Source organism: Camelus dromedarius, chromosome 6 (assembly GCF_036321535.1).
Source record: "Camelus dromedarius isolate mCamDro1 chromosome 6, mCamDro1.pat, whole genome shotgun sequence".
In the NCBI taxonomy this organism is placed as follows: Eukaryota; Metazoa; Chordata; class Mammalia; order Artiodactyla; family Camelidae; genus Camelus; species Camelus dromedarius.
Window position 1 is genome coordinate 76,413,808 of NC_087441.1, and position 20,317 is coordinate 76,434,124.

The 20,317-nt window shown below is 40.0% G+C and overlaps 1 protein-coding gene across 49 annotated transcripts in view; it reads left to right on the forward strand.

Annotated features, from left to right (window-relative positions):
* Window positions 1–20,317, forward strand: part of RIMS1 (regulating synaptic membrane exocytosis 1) — a 450,375-nt gene that overhangs the window by 246,193 nt on the left and 183,865 nt on the right. The window lies entirely within an intron of this gene.

The following is a 20,317-nucleotide window of genomic DNA, read 5'->3' on the forward strand; positions in this document are numbered from 1 at the left end:
AGTTATTCTTTGGGGGTGGATTTATCTGCCTGGTAAAGGGAAATATGCCCTTTTTTACACTCCAGTGGTGTAATACTCCTGGCACAGAGGTAGCATTTTTTAAGTTTTAAATGAATCTTTCTTACAACTTGTTAAGAAGTTACTTCACAAAATTTGTCATTCAGATGTTATGTATCATGTTTTGGTAGTAACTTTGGGGTACAAACTTCATTTTACCTATTAGATCCCTAAAGACTTTGGAGCATTTTGTGATGGGCTGACTTTTTTTCTGTCCAAACCTGCACTATACAATACCATAGCTCTATGTAGATATTTAAATTAATTAAAATGAAATAAACTTAAACATTCAGTGCCCCAGTCCCACTAGCCACAGTTCCCGTGCTCAAGAGTGATCACTGCACAAAGTGCCTTTGGTTAACACTGGTCTAGAAAATACTTCCATTTCATATTAAAATCATGTGTTTGCTTTGAAGCTTCACCTCATTTTGCTGCTGAGATTTAAACTGGCCATGGCCCTAGATTCAGTGGTGGTGGTGGTGATCATCTTTGTGGTAGTGTTGGCATCCTTGTGTGTTTCTTAATGAATTTGAGTGTTGAAGTGACTATTTTTACAGTTTAGGGGCTTGTTTTATAATTGCTAAATTATGTAATTAATATTGTTTTATTTTTTAAAAAATTGCTTCACTTCCTCATCTTCTCTACTGCCAACTGCTTGCACGAGGATCCCTCCTTTTCCTCCCTCCTTCTCTCTCCATCTCTATCTCTGTCTCTAATATTTTTATGCCCCAACAATCATATACTACACTTGGGAACAATTAAGCAAGCTCATTGTCATGATTAATACTGCAACTCAAAACTGGAGTTTTTGTTACTGTATCCAAACTCGTTCTGCTCACCTCATGAGAGGCCGATAAATCGGGAGACAAGGTGTTGGAGCAAGGAATAATGACTTTATTCGGAAAGCCAGCAGACCAAGAGGATGGCAGACTAATGTATTGAAGAACCATCCTACTCAAGTCAGAATTCAGGCTCCTTTTATACTGAAAAGGGGAGGGAGTGTGGTTGCTTGTTGCAGACCTTTTGGTTTAGGAATTGTATGTTCTTGGAATCCTTTGATCTTGCAGCTGTCCACCTGGGTCAGATCATGGTGTCACTGTAAACCTCCAACAAAACAAACATTTTCCATTCTGCAACTTGTTGTCTTTATGTCAGTATAAAAGTGTTAATATCCTTAAAGGTCAGAGCCTTGAGAATAGGCTCTCCTGTCTATTTCAGGCTAAAGACAACATTGTTTCACAAAAGGTGCAGAGCCAGCAAGACTAAGCCTAGAAAACAGGGCACAGGGTTAAAGCCAAAGAAACAGATCTAATATGGAGTCAGATTTGTTCTTTTCTATCACAATTTGAGTTCTGGAAACAGCCATCTTTGGAATGTGTGTGTGTCAGGGGATTAGCTCACCGTCTCATCACTTACGTTTATCAGTGGCATATTGTCTGTAGGTTTTTAAAAAGTCGGATGCTGAGTAGAGTCTTGCTGCCTCTCATGCCTTAGTATTGTTTTATGAACATGTAGGTATTTTTCCCTTAAGTCATCAGGTAAGTGTTAAGTAGGAATATAAATGGGTATGCTTAATTGGTGCACAGATAACTCTTGATGGGGATGAATATAGATATCATTATATATGTATATTTTCCCACTTCTTAAATAAAGAGTCTCCACCAGCTCCTACTGAATGTGTCATAAATCGCAATGGGCACAGAATTAGAGAGACTTGAAACTCAAAATTATTTATGGTAAGAATAGATTATGACAGAAAATGTGACTAGTGGTAGGGCCAGGGAGAGGGGTGGAACGGGTGTGACATGAGGACCTCACTGCTGATGCAGGAAAAATGGGGCTTGAGAGGATGGCCATGTCCTAGGTCTCAGACGAGTGCCCGAGCCCTGCCCCTCCAAGTCAGGGTTCTTGGCTTCACACAGGAAACAATTTAAGAGTGAGCCTTAGTTGAGTAAAAGTAGATTTATTCAGATAGATACATGCTCAGTAGACAGAGCGCAAGCCATCTAAGAAGGCCAGAGAGGCCACGAGGTGCAGGGTTGTTGGTTTTTATGGCCTCGAGTAACTTCGTATGTTAACAAGTGGGAGGATTATTCCACCTGCTTTGGGGAAAGAGCTGGGATTCCCAGGAGTTGGGCCGTCACCCACTTTTTGACCTTTTATGGTCGGCCTTGAAACTGCCCCTGCACCTGTGGGAGGGCCATTTAGCAGCTATTGTATGTCAGTGACCCTATATTGAAGCTCAAGGTCTACTGGGAGTTGAATCTTCTGCCATCTTGGTGCGAATTGCTGTGTCATTCGTTTCATGGTTGTGCCCTGCCATCTTCCCTCCTGTCTTTCTGCCTCTGTACCCCTCTGTACACCTCTCTTTCCTCGGAGGTATCATTCTGCGGCCTTGGTTGGCCACTTGGGATTTAATCTGAAGTTTAATCCCACTCTGAAGTTGGGATTAAACGTCTTCCTCTGGGAATATAGGGGACATTATCTAATACAGACAGCCCTGTTTTCTCTTAATTTATAATTGATCTCATTCTTAATATCTATGAAGGTGGCATAGACATTTTCCTGTTTCAACCTCAACTAGAAATCCTACCATCTGTAGTGTTTATTAATGACTTGATGGCCGAACCCCAGTGTTGACTCAGGGCTTCCTTGGGAACCAGCCGTGATACTCTCCAGCACCCTGTGACCACCCTCACCCCCAAACAAGTTGTTAGTCTCAGCTTTCCTATTATCACAATGGAGATAAGGGTGTCTACTTCGTCAGATTATTGAGTGGATGAATGAGATCATGCATATACAATAGTATGCTGAATTAGCATCTTCCTGTCTTGATTTTGCCTGTGGCGCCTGTACCGTGGATATTTAATATTGCAATGAATATGAGAGAATCACCCCTATGCATAATACACAATGAGGAGGTAAAAGAACTCATTTGCCATCTTATAGGCTCCAGTGGGGCAAGAAGGGGAAGAATGGTCAGAGAAGATATCTCTTCCCAGGAGAGAACGGATGCCATGTTGTGATTTTCAGAGTCAGGAAAGGTTATTCCCATGGAATTAAATTTAAAGAGCAGCGAGAGACCTAAAAAGTTGCATTTTAACTCTGTCCCTTGCTGTGCTTGTGCAGTTGTCAGTTACATAAGTAAAGGAAATACTTAACACGTGCCTGGCTCTATTTGTCTGTTTGGACTGCTGTAACCCAAAACACCACAGAATGGGTAGCTTGCGAACAACAGACGTTTAATTTGTCACAGCTGTGGAGGCTGGGGAGTCCAAGGTCAAGGTGCCAGCGTGGTCTTGTCCTCGTGAAGGCCTCCTTCCTGATTCACAGCTGTGTCCTCATGTGGGAGAACGGGCTGGGGGCTCTCTGGGGTGTCTTCGATCAGAGCACTAATCCCACTCATGAGGGCTTCACCCTCATGACCTCAGCACCTCCCAAAGGTCCCACCTCCCACTGCGGTCATTTTAGGAGGTTAAGATTTCAACATATGAATTTGGCAGGGGACACAGACATTCAGCCCAAAGCACTGGCACCAGGCACCTACTTAATATAGATGTACTCTTCTTGCTGTTCATAATTTTATCCTTGGTTTATTTTTATGCTGAATTGGCTTGTATAGTTATTAGCAAATGTGAATGCAGCACTTTCAGTAGATACACTGGTGTTTTATCGAGTGAAGTAAGTCAGAGAAAGACAGATATCATATGACATGTGATATTTGGAATCTAAAAAAAAGATACAAATTCTAATATTACATTGAATGTGAGAGAATCACCCAATGGAAAAAGATATACAGAGTACAAACCAAAAACAGATTCCTGGACACAGAAAACAAGCAATAGTTACCCAAGGGGAGAGGGCGGGGAGGGATAAATTAGGGGATTGAGATGAACAGACATACATTACTATGTATAAAGTAGATAAACAATAAGGGCCTACTGTATAATACAAGAACTATATTTAATTTCTCATAATAACATGTAATGGAAAGGAATCTGAAAGGAAAAAACGTCTATGTATGTACATGTATAGCTGAATCGCTTTGCTGTACACCTGAAACTGACATTGTAAATCAACTACACTTCAAAAGAAAATTAAATAAATAGATCAGTAAATAAATATGCTCCATGCCCTTATGGAGTTTACCTTCTGTTGAGAGAAATAAACAATAAAGAATAATTACAAATGATTAGATAAAGAAGTTGGGATGTATATATACAACAGAATACTACTCAGCCATAAAAAAGAATAAAGTGCCATTTGCAGCAACACAGATGGACCTAGAGATCATCATACTAAGTGACGTAAGTCAGACGGGGAAAGAAGAATGTCATGATATCACTTTTATGTGGAATCTGGGAAAAGGACACAAATGAACTTATTTACAAAACAGAGACAGACTCCAATACATAGAAAACAAACTTATGGTTACCAGAGGGGAACGTAAGGGAGTGGAGCGATCAACTGGGAGTTTGGGATTTGCAGGTACTAACTGCCATATATAAAATAGTTGAACAGCAGGGTCCTACTGTATAGCACAGGGAACAGTATGCAATACCTTTAATAGCCTATAATGAAAAAGAATATGAAAAGGAATACATATATATATGTATAACTGAATCACTGTGCTGTACATCAGAAATTAACACAACATTGTAAATTGACTATACTTCAATTAAAAAATAAAAAAAGAGTAATTACACAATGAAATATAATTTAATAAATCATCAAAGGTGCTGATATGGAAGAGAAAGGGAATGTCTCTGGTTCTGAGAAGAAACGGGAGCATTGCTGCCTCCGTCAGGGGAGTCAGTCACTTAACACAAGGAACTTGCAGTGGGTGTCCTCAGACAGAGCAAGTTGGAAGAAGAGTCTGGAGTTGGATAACAGGAGTTCCTTCCCTTTTGATCCTCTCCCTCTTGCTGACTTTGAGTAAACTAGGAAAAGACAACACAAATTAATTTTGCCTCTGATCTTTTTTAAAAAATCACGCACTCTATGAATAGCTTCTGAGGTCACACCTTAGAAATGAGACCTACAAGCGTAGCAACAGTGAGTGGTTGAAAAGTGAGGCTGAGGACCCTTAATCACAGTTTAATTTTCTCCCAAAGGCAGAGACAGTTTCAGGGAACCAGGGTGTAGGTTGCAGGTGATGTGAACTATTAAGTTTGAGTACCTGGCAACAGAAACACTGGAGAATCAGGAACAAGAGTTGGGAACCCTTGCAACAATCAGATACTAAATTGTTTACCTGGAATTAATTCATGCACTGATTTACGTTACTCTTTAGCCATTAAAGCAAAGTACCGGGAGCATCGTCTTCGGGCTCCCGACATACAACAGCTACTGCTCATGTACGGCTTCTAATTCTGACCGAAAGTTTTTTCTTTTCTTTTCTTTTTTTTTTCTGTTTCTTGAGAGCCAAAAATGCGTTTTATGTCGTTTTGGTAGTCCTGGTGCTTTTTCTGGTAACTTTAAGAGGGTTCTAAAGATGAATTAAAGAATGTGTCCACTATTCATTGAGTCATTTTTAATTGATACGTGATACTGCATAAATATTGTGTGATTTGCATGATTTTAAACCAGGTATCTGTAACAATCTGCTACATTGCAGGCATAGCATGCTAGATTCTAGAGATCCAGTGGTTAAATGAATATACACATACACATAGATACAGATGGATATGGAGACAGCCATGGTTCCTGCCCTTGTGACATTTTTCTTGGCTATCCAGAGGACTCTTGTTGGGGACCAAACAGACAGGACTCTCCAAGATAAGATCAGGTTCTGCGTGATAGGAATTTGGCTATAGACGCCAACAAAAGTGTAACTTTTAAACAGTTACAGCTTACAAGGGCTTCCTCTTCAAATGGGTGTACAAAGGTAAGCATTTATTTTTCTTACCCCCTGAGACTCCGTAAGTGAGGAAGAAAGGAAGTAAACAATGAATAGGTGAGTATTTTTAAGGAGATGGACAGAGGCAAGGAGCCTAGTTTTGGACATAGGAGCTTGCCGAGTAGGTGAGACAGTATGGAGGGGAAGGAGGCCAGCCGCCTTGAAGCCCCTTTGCAGAGACTTCAGGCTTAGACCTCAGGTTCCATGGGGCTGGACATGAAAAGCAGAGCTTCTTATCAGCAGACCTGTGCAGTACCAGTTTACGGAACACTGCGACCCACTCATCTTCACCCTCCTTCCCATCCCCTCCTCCTCTTTACCCCCTTACGCGCAGCAAGAGCAGCCCAACGTTTAATTCCCAGGTGAAAAATCAAGAAGAAGTTCATGGACCTGCCTGGGCAAATCAGAGATGCCGGGGTAGGTGCTCCCGGTTCTGGGACCTCCACCCTCCCCAGGTTAATGCTGAGCTGCACACCTTATTCGCTGTAAACTCAAGGCTGCTGGCTCACAGTTCCGTGTGTTCAGAAATGCTAGAGACAGTGTTAGCGTCCACGGGAGCAGCCCAGCTATATAGCCCTCCTTGGAGAGACGTCTACTGCAAAAACCTACTCAGTTTTAAATGTGAATGAATAACAACAGCTGTGAGATATGAAGATAAACAGGTAGACACATGGACCTTGGAAGTGAGAGACGGTTACAGAGCAGAAATGGGCTTAAAAACAACCCTCCTGCACTGTTGGTGGGGATGCAGTTTGGTGCAGCCACTATGGAGGACAGTATGGAGATACCTTAAGAAACTAAACATAGAGTTACCATATGATCCAGCAGTCCCACTCCTGGGCATCTATCCAGAGGAATCTCTTAATTCGGAAAGACACATGCACCCCAGTGTTCACAGCAGCACTATTTAGAACAGCCAAGACATGAAAACAACCTAAATGTCTATCAACAGATGACTGGATAAAGAAAAGGTGGTGTATTTATATAATAGAATACTACTCAGCCATAAAATGAATGAAATAATGCCATTTGCAGCAACATGGATGGACCTGGAGATTGTCATTCTAAGTGAAATAAGCTAGAAAGAGAAAGAAAAATACTATGTGATATCACTTATATGTGGAATCTAAAAAAAAAAAAAAGCCAAATAAACTTGTTTACAAAACAGAAACAGACTCACAGACATAGAAAACAAACTTATGATTACCAGAGGGGAAAGGGAGTGGGAAGGGATAAACTGAGAGTGCGAGATTTGCAGACACACACTACTATATATAAAATAGATAAGCAACAAGGTCCTACTGTACAGCACAGGGTACTATATTCAATATCTTGTAGTCACCTGTAATGAAAAAGAATATGAAAAGGAATATCTGTATTTGTATGTATGACTGAAACATGATGCTATACACCAGAAATTGACACAACATTGTAAATTGACTATACTTCAATAAGAAAAAGTAGAAAAAAAAAAGTGGGACAAACGAGAAACTGGAAATAGTAGAGGTAACCCAGGAATCCAGTGCAAAGAAAGCCCTGAATGACCCTGTGTGCAGAAAGCTGTTTGTCCAAATTAAAACTGGAGATTGTTTCCAGGAGGCTCCAAAAAGAATGTCTTTATTGGGAAGAATGTCGTGGATTCCAGGAAATATCCAGTGACTAATGAGTTACATGACGCTGTTAGCCCAGTAAAGAAAGGCTGTGTCTTTTTCAACAACAAAGAGGAACAATGAAAAATGGAGGAGGGAAAAAAAACTGTTAGAGAGAATCATGGTCCAAATACAAAGCAAACAAGAATGTGACATTATTTTACTAATTGATACAGCATGCTTGACTCTGAACCTAGGTAACCTTTCCTCTGAGTGAACAGGAAGCCTGACAGTCCATCTGCAGAAAAGGGGATTTAACCTCTGCCTATTACTGTTTTTACTTGATCCTGGAGGACTTACTTGTAGTAATGTGGTAAATGCCACTTACTGGTTTCTAATTTTCATAATAAACCGCTTTTACATCGAACAAATATATGTATATGTACATGTGTGTATATATATATATACACATATATTTTACACAATTGAAGATGAATAATCTGCCCATGTTAAAATAAAGGTAAAACTGACAGATAATGGGAGATGACAGAAGAGCAGAGGGTTAGAGATAAGCACTTGCACATTCTCATCTACAACGTTCAACATACAATGGAAAAGAATCTGAAAAAACTGTACATTTATGTGTTTATGTATATATAATAACTGAATTGCTTTGCTGTACACCTGAAACTAACATTGTAAATCAACTACACTTCCATTAAAACAAACAAACAAACAAAAAGAGGGAAAAAAATATTCAAGAGTTTAAAGATCCTGGTCAAATTTCAGGACAAGAAAGAGAGGATTAAGAATATTCAAATATCAAAATTTATAAGGAGAAATAAAACTACTGACTTTTGAAAGCAAAAAGGATATAAATATGAAAGTGAGCTGAAGTCTCTTTAATTGGTTTTTAGTGCAGATAATACAATAAAATTAGAAAGCTATGGCTAGTCTCCCGTATAAAGCAGTCAACATTTAGAGGCAAATCATTTAAAAATGAGAGTGCTTTCCAGTAGAACTAAGAAAATAAACATTTAAAAATAAGGTTGGAGATCGTCATACTAAGTGAAGTAAGCCAGAGAGAGAAAGAAAAATACCACATGTTATCACTTGTATGTGGAATCTAAAAAAATGACACAAGTCAACTTATTTACAAAACAGAAACAGACTCAGACACAGAAAACAAACTCATGGTTACCAGCGGGGAAAGGGGTGAGATTTGCAGATAGTAATTACTATATATATAAAATAGATAAATGACAAGATTCTACTGTACAGCACAGGGAACTATATATTCAATGTCTTGTCATAACCTCTAATGAGAAAGAATATGAAAAGGAATATACGTGTGTATATGTGTGACTGAAACATGCTGTACACCGGAAATTGAAACAACATAAACTATACTTCAGTTAAAAAATAAATAAAATAAAGTAAGGTTGGGAAGTGGCATGGACAGTGTGGGCAGAAGGGCCGTGAGGAGAAATGAATTATTGTAGCTACGTTGCCAGCCCTTTCTCATTTTAATTTTCATCATGTGCATGCATCCATTTGATACCCATTAAAACAGGAATAGGATGATTGCTATTTAATGTCTCCTTTGTTCAGTTGCAAGGAGCCAGTTTTGGTGTCTTCTGCCAACCTTTCATAGTTGGCATTTTATCCACCAGAACCTCAAGGCGGCCTTGAATCTAGGTGAAGCCATCACAGCACTGGCTGTTCTCTTACCTTTTATATATTGATCTTTCACTGAGTTCCTACTGTCTGCCTGGTGCTTACCAGGCTGTGGGAATGTATTGATTGGAACATGGTCCCTGCCCAGATTACCACTCTCAGAAGAGCCCACCTCTCACCTTGAGTTCTTCCGTTGCCCTGGGTCACATGGAGGCTGATGAACTCTTCCACTTACCAACCTCCAGCCACACCCTTCTCTGGTCCTCACTCTGAAGCCACTGAAATAGCCAGGCTTTAGAGTGTTAAATGCCTTTGTGAATGAAAACTATTGCCAGCCATATAGGTAAACAAAGGATGCTGCGGCCATCTAGTCATCAGCTGCTGCTGCCACCCACCCCTAACCTACCCCCACCTCCCTGTCACTGCCCTGAGGGAGCTCAGGATGGAGACAAACAGGCAGCCTGGCCTCTGCAGCCACCCCCAGAGGTGCCCCCTGAGGGAACTTCAAAATGAGAAACAACAGGATACTAGCTAGGTGCATATCAAAGGAATGATTTCAGTAAGCCCAGACCTTTGCACCTTCCCATACATAAAAGATTGCTAAATTCCTTAACTTGAGATGTCTAGTTTTCTTTAATTAACATTAATCTTTTGATGTTCTGACTGCCTGATCTTCCTTGGAAAAACTCATATCCTGGCTTCTACTTTGTCACTTTGGAACAGCCTGTTAGAACCAATCTGAGATGCTGTGCCCCGGGCTCAGGTCCTAAGAAAATCTGCCCAATAAAACCTAACTCTCAACCTTTAGGTTATGCATGTTATTTCAGTCGACACCTTCAAGGCAGCCAGAGAACTAATTTCTTCTTACAATGAATGTGAAATGGATATTAGCTCTTTTAATCATCTGTGCAGGTTAAATCTTAGGAAGAGATTAAGAAGACATAAATAACTCTGTGTGTGTGTGTGTGTGTGTGTGTGTGTGTGTGTGTTTGTGGCAGGGAGAGGGGAGGAGGTTCTGAGCTAACAAAATCTCTTAATTTCTAAGAATGCGAGGTACTAAAATTTTGGGAGTCATCAATGGTGAGAAGCTGGATTTTTCAGAGTTGCAATTTCTGCCTAATGTATATATAAATGACTGAAAAAAAACCTCCTAGATTCTAAAACAGGAGTTGTGACTAAAAAGAAGTTCCATAAAAAGAAAAGAAATTAAGTCTGTAAATCTAGCATGATGATGTCCAATAATATTTCTCCCAAGTTAATCCATAGCTAGAAATATTAGCCACTGAGTTACATTGGAAAGAGATTTTTATTCTGGAATGAAGAGATACTACATTAAAATCTGGGCTACGTTAAAATGACTCATACAGATTTTACCTGTATGCTTACCCTTTGAAAAGCAGACTGTTTTAAAAGATGTGTAATTAAAGGACATTCTAAGGGGAAACATTTGTGCTACAAAGTGTGTTTAGAGAAAGATGTGATATTGATGATTTCAGGGCCATCTATTTGATCTCAGTAAGTCATGCTTCAGTATCCTTTTAAAATGCAGAATCACGCTGCAGTGTTTTTGACCCATTTTCTTCAGTGAATGAGAAGGTTGTCCTTACTTTTGGTTCAACTTCACAGAGTAGCAAAATCTTAGACCTGGGAGAGACTTCAGCAGGAAACTAAAAAAATCTCCCCTTTCACACACTGTTGAACAGAGAAGGAGACCTGGTTGTTGAGATCAGCTTAATCCCCTGGCTTCTCGTGTCTTCCTGAGACCAGATCTCAGTTCTGTGCCTACTTTTGGTTATCAGACCCACGTCCCTGGATCCTTGTGACTGAGTCTAATTCTGTTGCCCGAGTCCCTCTAGAACTCAAGCTTTGCTTTGTCTTTACCAGTCCCCATCCAGGAATTAGCAGCTGGTTCCGTTGATACTGACTCCCTGTTGCCCACTGCCACATTGGAAATGAAGATGTTACCTTCTGCATCATCCTTCTTCACGTGTTCCAGGGCATCTGACTCTTACCACTCTTCTGCGTGTTTCATAGTTATTACCTGGAGCCATCCTCTTTGAGTGTCTTGTTCTACGGTATGAGCTGAACTTCTGCATTTTTTAAAAAGTTCCTGTTCCATCTGAAGGGGCAGATCTAATTTTCATTCCAGTAAATTCTTCTGAGGCTGATGTGTACGAGATAATATCTGTACCCGTTTTCTGGGCTGCCATGACAGGGTACCATAGACTGGGTGCTCTAAACAACAGAAAGGCATTTCCTTACAGTTCTGGAATGGAACCCCACCCTCTAAGTTGGTTCCTTCTGAGGGCCATGAAAGGGTCTGTTCCAGGCCTCTCTCCCTGGCTTGGGTGTCACTGTCTTCTCTCTGAGTCTTTATATTGTCTTCCCTTTAGGTGTGTCCACATTTCCTCTTCTTATAGAGACATCAGTCATGTTGGATTTGGGGCCATTCTAATGAAATCATTTAAAATTAATTCTCTCTCTGAAGGTCCTATCTCCAAATATGGTTGCACTCTGAGCTACTTCGGGTGAGGTCTTTGACATAGAAGTTGTGGCAGGAATACAATCCAGTCCATGATAATAGTATTCACAGGAGGAAAGAGATTAAGACCTCTGCATGTGTCTGTACCTACATGATAAATGTTCATGTTTGCCATTCGTCTCCATTGTTTTTCAACCATGAAAAATATAAGATCATCAAGAATCTTACTGAGTGGTGACTTTATGAGAAGAGGACTGCTCTCCAAGGTCCTGAAGACATAGACAGCTTTAGACACTGCCAGGGGTTAAACACCTTGGCATGTTCCTTAACCTTGGTGAGCCTCAAGTTCATCATTTTAGAAACTTGGAGTAATTCATTGTAAGGACCCTGTGGAATAGTTGTAAAGATTAAATGAGATAATGTGGCTTGGCTCTGTGCACCTGATAACACAGCAAGTGCCCAATAGATATTTTTATGTCTATGACACCAAATAGGAAATATGACATGTTACAAGAACTCAGAGGAAAGCTGGAATGTCATGGTTTTGCTTTGGAGCTGGGGTGGCATCTGGGCAGGAAGAAACAATATGGCCTTCTAGTCAGAAAGACTGGCATGAGATGTGGAGGAGACACACCATCTTGGGGACAGCAAGCTTCCAGACCTGTGAAAGGAAAAGAGCCCAGAGGCCATCGATAAGGGAACTCTTCTAATCTCAGTTCTTTTAAGAACCGAGCTACCTTGGGCAACCAAATGAGAGGGATAGATGATGTCAGTGATCTTCATCCTTGAATGTACTTTATTTTTTCTAACTGAAGTGTAGTCAGTTGCAGTGTGTCAATTTCTGATGTGCAGCACAATGTCCCAGTCATGTATATCTATGTACACATATTCATTTCCATATTCTTTTTCATGAAAGGTTATTACAAGATATTGAATATAGTTCCCTGTGCTATACAGAAGACATTTTTTAAAATCTATTTTTATGTATAGTTTGGATGTACTTTAGAATCCTCTGGGAAGCTTTCAAAAAATAAGTGTTAGGGCAGCGCCAAAGGGATTCTGATTTCTCTGACGTGGAGCCATGCCCTGATTGATTTTAATGCGTAGAGCTGAATTGGAAACCACAGGATTAGCTCAGTGCACCTGGCAAGCACTTGAGGTGCTTCCTCCTAGAGGTACCAATGTTCAGGCCCACAGGTCATGATTTAATTGTTCCAGGTTGAGGCATTCTCATGGTTTTTAGGATCTCTTTGGTAATTCCAATACAGAGTCAAGGTTATGACCACAGAGCTTCATTGTCCTCAAAGACTTTCCCAAATCTCAGGCCTGACCCTTCATAAATTATGACATGCTGGTTCTCCCATGGAAAGTTTTATTTTGTATCCTACTATGAGCTTCCCATTTAAAAAGTTGCTCATCTATATAGGGACATATTGGACTGGAAAAAGCATCCAGAAGGACTCAAGTGATGTTTAGGGGACAGAACCAAGGGCTGTATGTGTCCAGGTATTCTTTGGAACTCTGACCCAGGTAGAGCTGACCCTTTAACTACGTAGGTTTGAAATGCATGATCCGCTTATATGCGGATTTTGTTCACTGAATGCATCCTGTAGTGCTACCTGACCTGCAGTTGGTGGAATCTGGGGATGTGTAGTATATAAAACATGATTGCAGTTGATGTCTGCAAATCCCAACCGTCTACATACAAAATAGACAAACAACAAGGTGCTACTGTGTAGCACAGGGAACTATATTCACTACTTTGTAATAACCTATAATGAAAAAGAATATGAAAAGAAAATATATATGTGTATGTAAATGTATGACTGAATCACTATGCTGTACACCAGAAACTAACACAACATTGAGAATCAGCTGTATACTTTAATTAAAAAAGACAACAGCAATACCATGATTGCATCTTAAAGAGTATCTTGGCAGAATAAACACTTTATGATGGATACGGGTAAATATTTCTTATTATAACAGTGTTTATAGTATACAAATTGGAAGCCAGCTGAGTTTTCAGGTTAAGAGGCACTGGTTAAATGAATACCGTGTGGTAATAAAAATTATGTTATATGTTCTTATATTTGTAACATTATATTTATGACATAAAATACATTTACGATGGTTGAGAGAAAGGCATTGCTAGTTGTATGTATAGTATGTTTTGGAATAAATGGTATGTTGGAATAATATGTGTAGAAAAGGACTGAAAAAATGTACGTCAGATGTTGAGTATACTTATATCTGGATGGTAAAATACCATGCATTCTTTATTTCTTCTTGCGTCTTTGTATTTTTAAACTCCTGCAACAAACATTTTCTTTTGTATTAGCTTAATTTGGATTTTCTGTTTACCGTTCATTGCTTTGCTTTGTTTTTTCTCTTCTTGCCTCTTGTTAGATTGATCAGGTGGTTTTATGTGCTTTTTCATTTGTTTTAGAGCTTAGGGCATTATACATTCCTCTTGTGTTCTTTAATGCAGACCTTCACTTTTCAATGAAAGACTTATGTCTTATAAATCTTGCATTGAAAGACTGTAATGCTTTACAATGTTTAGTACAATCTAAAATGAAATCATTATCTCTATGACAGATGACTTTAGCCTCCGTTAACCTTCCTCTAAAATTTACCATTTTTCAATTGTCTACGGGCCAGATTGTCTTTTGACATTCATGTAAATAGATGTTAATATTATTTTTCATGGTCAATACTTAGACTTACCAACGTTTTTAACATGTTTTACTGATTCTGTGTTCATCGATACCTTTTAATCTCCCTTTTCTTTCCCGCCTTTATTTTTCTTCTTGTTGGAGCATGTCTTTTGTGAATTCTTCCAGTGAAAATCTAGGAGTTTAGTGACAAACTAAAATGCCATTAGTCTGTTAATCATTTCTTGTGTGAGCCCCTGGCTGGTTGTACAGCACACTCTTTATCTTCCACAGTTTTCTGCTCTGTCCCTAAGGCACAGAGGTGCAGCACATTTTCAGTGGGGACCTTGGCAGGGTGACAAGAGTTATTTTCACCCCGTGGGCTCGGAGACCTTCAGGCACGGGCAGAATTAGCCCTCCTGACAGTGTTACCGAGTCCAAACTCATTTTACTCACCACACGACAGGCCAGTAAATTGGGAGACAAGATGTTGGGGCAAGGAATAACGACTTTATTCGGAAAGCTGGCAGACTGAGAAGATGGCAGACTAATATCTCAGAGAACCATCTTCCCCGAGTTAGAATTCAGGCTCCTTTTATACTAAAAAGGGGAGTGGGTGTGGTTTGTTGTTGTAAACTTCTTGGTGTTGGAATCCTTTGTTCTTGCAGCTGTCCACGTGGGTCATGTCACGGTGTCCCTGTAAACCTCCAGCAAGACAATGTGTTATTCTCTCTTCTGCAACTTTTTATCTCTAGATAAATGGAAAAGTATTATACCCTTAAGGTCAGGGCTTGGAGAACGGGCAGTCCTGTCTATTTCAGGCTCTAGGCAGCATTCTTTTACAAAGGGTGCAGAACCAGCATGACTTAGCCCAAGAAACAGAGCACAGGGTTGGAGACAGAGGAGCAGATCTAATATGGAGTCAGACGTGTTCTCCCCTGTCACCCCAGGTCAGGCCTTGCAGTCCCAGGTGTCTCTACCCATATCTGGACTGGCTTTTGGTGGGCAGGGCAGTTTCAACCACTGTCCCCACTGCGCTTCCTGTAGATTCCAACGCTGTGTATGTCTCCTTCATGCCTAGGGCACACTTTTCCTTTTTTGGAATAAATTTTTTACTATGTTTAGAGCAGAGGAAGGATTGGAGATTGCAGGATTGTATTTTATCTTGACTTGAACCACATACATCATTTTTTAAAAAGACATATTTTTAAATTAATTGAGGGAGGAATAAACAAACCAAAAATACTGTGGTCCATTAGTCATAGCATAAACCAAAGAAAATAGTGGTCTTTTGTGTGATTTGGTTGGAAATTCACTGGAGGGAGAACTTAGGGCATCTCCTATCCTGGGACATCCCTGGTTCTAATGTGTTTTGTTTTGTTTAAGTCCCAAAAGGATTTTAAAAGTACTTGTGATTGAAACAGAAGAAAGACAAGAAATGGATAAAAAATAAATAGAAAGTGGAGTGGAGTTGAGGAATAATGAAGTAAAACTGTAAGTTTCTATATAGTGCTGAATTAAATAGCTTGTGCATCATGTGAGTAAACGGCCACCTCTCCTTGACTGTGTGCTTTCCTTAGTCCATTGCTGCTTGAAGTCTTGTCATACATCATCTAACATTTCTACTCAGCCCTTTTAATGAGTTGTTTTCTTAGTGGAGAAATGGCTCATGTTCATGGTTACAGGAAGCTAGTATTTGGGCCACAGGACAGTAAAAAGGGGACCATTACTCACCAGATAGCATTGCTTGAACTGTAGTTCTATGCAGACAATAAATATACCCCCTTAATGGAATTTGAACTTAACAATCAGATTTTAAACCACCGGCATATTAAAGTGAAAAAGCTAATGAGTGCACCATTTGAAACTATTTCCAGGTTATGGTTACGTGGCTGTCTAAGCTGAAGAAATTAAAAACAAACAGAACCAAGATCCACTGCTGAAAACTTATCACTGGTAGATAAAGATAACATTTATGTAAAATGCCTTAAAATAAAATATCATAAAAAAATAAAACCGTATGTGTATTTCCAGATTTATTGGCATATATCAAAAAATTAATTAGAAAATAAAAGGGCATAACTGAGTTTGCACGAGAGAGAAATCTCCAAGTGCCAGAAATGAGATGAGAAAACGAGGCCCATAGGGATGTGGAGTGTTATGTGAGCAGCGCCTCTGGTCGAATGAGGATGCGGGATGTCTACGGGCTTTAAACAGCAAAGGGCTGGCCGTGAGGGGTGGTTTTGTCCTTGCAAGAGGCAGGTAGTTGGAACTGGCCTTGCTCAGGCATAAGGCCCCAGAGTGCTTTCCCCACAATGAAAAGAAGATGAATATTAAAAATGTCACACAGCTCAAATAGGGGACCTTGTTTTTGTTTGAACCCTGGGTGAAAAAAAACCCAATAAATCTCTTGTAAGAAGCTGCAGTCTCATTCCATTGCTAAGGTAGATTTTGTAGACTGAATTTATATTGCCTAATTGTGATCAAACCCCAAGTCAAGAAATTAACATCACATTTGGTCCTTGGTCAGTGAGAGCTTCAAGCTCAAAAGCCTTCCGTTCTTTTATAATCAGTGACTTAAGTTCTGAAGAGCAGACAGGTGCTAAGACATGGCACTCAGAGAGCCAACATTTTGGCTTTATCAGTTGGGTTTCTTTTTTATTTTGACTTGTTTTCTGTTCTTTAAGGAGACAGGCAGTAATAGCTAAAGCATTTGTGCCAGGTTTTAGGCAGAAATGGTCCACTTCTGATCATCCTTTAAAATATCTCAGCACCTTGAAAAGCACTCCACTTCAAATTGTCCTGCTTTACTGGGTCTCCTATAGGAAATGTGTGGTGTTAGTCAGAGGGTATATGTTGGAGAAACATCCCGTGGTGGGTGAGTTAGGTTTACCAAGTAATCACTGACCATAGACCAGCTTACCTTCTCTTGACTCTCCCCCTTTCATCACCTGGTCATCTTTTTCCCTAATCACCTTAAAAAGATCCTCTGTGAAATGTTCCCACCCCACGCCAGCCCCTGTATCGTGCCACAGTCTGACATTGTGGTGTATTTGCTCTTCTGATGCCCCTTTATTCTATACCCAGTGTTGCCTCCCTCTCCACATATGGTTGGCTCATGGGCTGGGAGAACTGGGGCTGCCCATCTTAGAAGACAACACAGATCAAGGGAAGTTGTGTGACCAGTTCTCAAAAGATCCCTTCCACACAGCACACTGTGAGGCAGAGAATAGCAACATTCAAGGGGCCCATGTCATTTACATGGTACACGGTTTCATTGATACTACTTAATTCCCATACCTGTGTTCCAGAATTTCAGAGTGATTTGGGATCCGGAGGCCCTTGAGAGCATCACATTCTTTGTCTATTTTTTTACATTTTAAATTTCTTTCTCAGGCTGGACAGTTTGTAGACTGAGTTCCTTCTAGTATCCAACACACACCTTCCTGGGAAACCATATAAATCTGGATACGAGACAAGTTGCAGCCTTATGACTCAGGCGATTGTGAATAGGAAAGGAAAGAAGCTCTCAATCCTAAGTAGAAATTGAATTAAATATATTAATTCCCCAAATCCTAATATTTTATTCGTTCTTATGTCTTTAGAACCAACCTTACTTCCCTAATACTTCTCTTACTCCACAAGGGCCCCTGCTGTATTTTTTTTTTTACTGAAGTGTAGTTGATTTACAATGTTAGTTTCAGGTGTACAGCACAAGGATTCAGATAGATAGATAGATAGATAGATAGATATAGATAGATATAGTTTCTTTTCCATTATATTTCATTGCAAGAAATTGAATATAGTTCCCTGTGCTGTGCAGTAGGCCCTTGTAGTTTATCTGTTTTATATACAGTAGTGTGTATCTGCTAATCCCAAACTCCTCATTTATCCCTCCCCCTAGTTGTATTCTGAGCATTGATTTATTCTGTCTGGATTCATACAATTAGGATTTCCCAGAAGACGCCATTTGGAATTTTTTTGTTTTGTGTTGTTTATGTTATTGTAGCTCAGAATCCTTTAGGATGGTTGTTTCAGTGTGGTTATGTCGAATTAAATAAACGAAAGACCTAACACAGAAGCACGCCCATGTGGGTCAGGAAGGGGACAGGGCTGAGCTGGTGCTTTGTGACACCAGAATCACAGGTGTCCCAGTGATGGAGCAGAGCCTGGAACAGTGCTTGTTCTTGCAGAAACTTCCCCAAGGGAACGACATGGTCCTGAACATCAACTCTGAATCTATACAGTGGAATCCAGTACCTCCCTCCCTTTCTTGTTACTTGGGGTGTCTTTACAAATCCAAATAAACAAAATTAATAATGTAACATTTCTCCAACTAGTATTTCTGCAAAGCAGTAAGAGGTTTAGCAAGTGTGCTGGCAAAAATAAGTTTGTGCTCCAATAAGTTTGGCCAGTACTAACAGTGGCCAAAAATGTCTGTAACACAGGACTTCTCGCTGCGTACAATGGATGCCGTGTGTACTGAATCCGTTTGATCAGGGTTCCTTTCACTGTGAACCCTCCGTTAACATCTCCATAAACTGGTGTTCTGAGGTCAGAGCAGGACAGAACAGCGCTGGGGTCTCATGCAGGACTCAACCTGTAGCGTATCGTGCTTTATACTTGGCATGGATTCATTTGCCTCCATCACAAACTACCAAGAGTGCAGCCTTATAGTAGAGACTAGGGGACATTAGTTTCCAAACGTAAGGGTGTTGTGATCTAACACAAGGGGAGCTTTGATTATTGCTGTTACTGAAATGCTTACTTTGCCACTGACTAGATTTGTCACTTTTCATATCTATGCCTCAGTTTCCTCATCTGTGGGAAGAATTATAGCACCCAATCTTCAAGGCAGAGACGTGGCCTGTCTCTTTCTTTTCTTTACTTTAGTGCTTAACGTATTCAATGTTCAGAATTTTTGCTAGAGGAAAAAAATGATGAAGGGATGCATGCGGGGGTCAGTGAAACCTGCAAGGAAGAAAAGGATAAAGTCCAATGCAGAGTCTCCCTTTAAGACCTAAAGGGAAGTGGAGAAGAATGAAGAGATCTATGTGGACTGGGTTAGTCAATGAAAATATCTCAGAAGAGGTACATTGAACCTGAACTTGTGTTTATGGCATGGCCTTTCACGAAGGATGTGTTCTACCAATGGTAAAGATAAAGAACCTCGATTTTACTAAGAGGATATGGGGTTCACTCATATATAGGCTGGAAGACAATGTATGTACCCTCTTCTGCCCACTGTTTGTCCTGTTGTAGATTCTTAAGTGCTGATGCATCAATACAATACAGTGTGGCTCACAAAACGATAAAACCATTGGAGAGAGTAGCAGTGTGTTATTTCCAACTGGATGATCTTCAGTCTGTAGCCCCGCAGAGAGTTAGATGCTTTATTTACAACCTATCAAGAGTTTACAATCTAGTTTATAACTTCACTATTTAAAATTACTCGATATATTTGTCTATGTGGCAGTGTACCATGCTTTTTCTGTAAGATATGACCGTGAGCAGTAGAATTCAATACAGAGACAAGTCAGCTGTAATGAGTAGAGAAGGTTCTCAAACTGTTGAAAGGACTTGGGAGAGGTGGGGAGTAATGTATACATTTACCATGCTGTGTTTCAGGCCTCCTCTCCTTAATATGCTGGTATAGTATAGAACTTCGAAGTTCAGTACAGTATTGATTATTACTTCAAAGTGCACTAATAAAAGATTTGTGATTTGAAATAAGATTTTTTCTTTGGTATTAATTACTAGGACTGTGGAGGAAACCACCCCCGCTAATTTCCAGGGTACTGTGTGTGATTAATATTGCAACATTAACAACATTGGTATTTGACTGTAGTAAGTTTTATCTCTACTTTCTGGCTATCCTATTAGTACTGAAGTTTAATTTAGAAATAAAAGTTTGGTGAAGTAGAAACCTTAGGTTGGTGATTTAGGAATTTAGTTT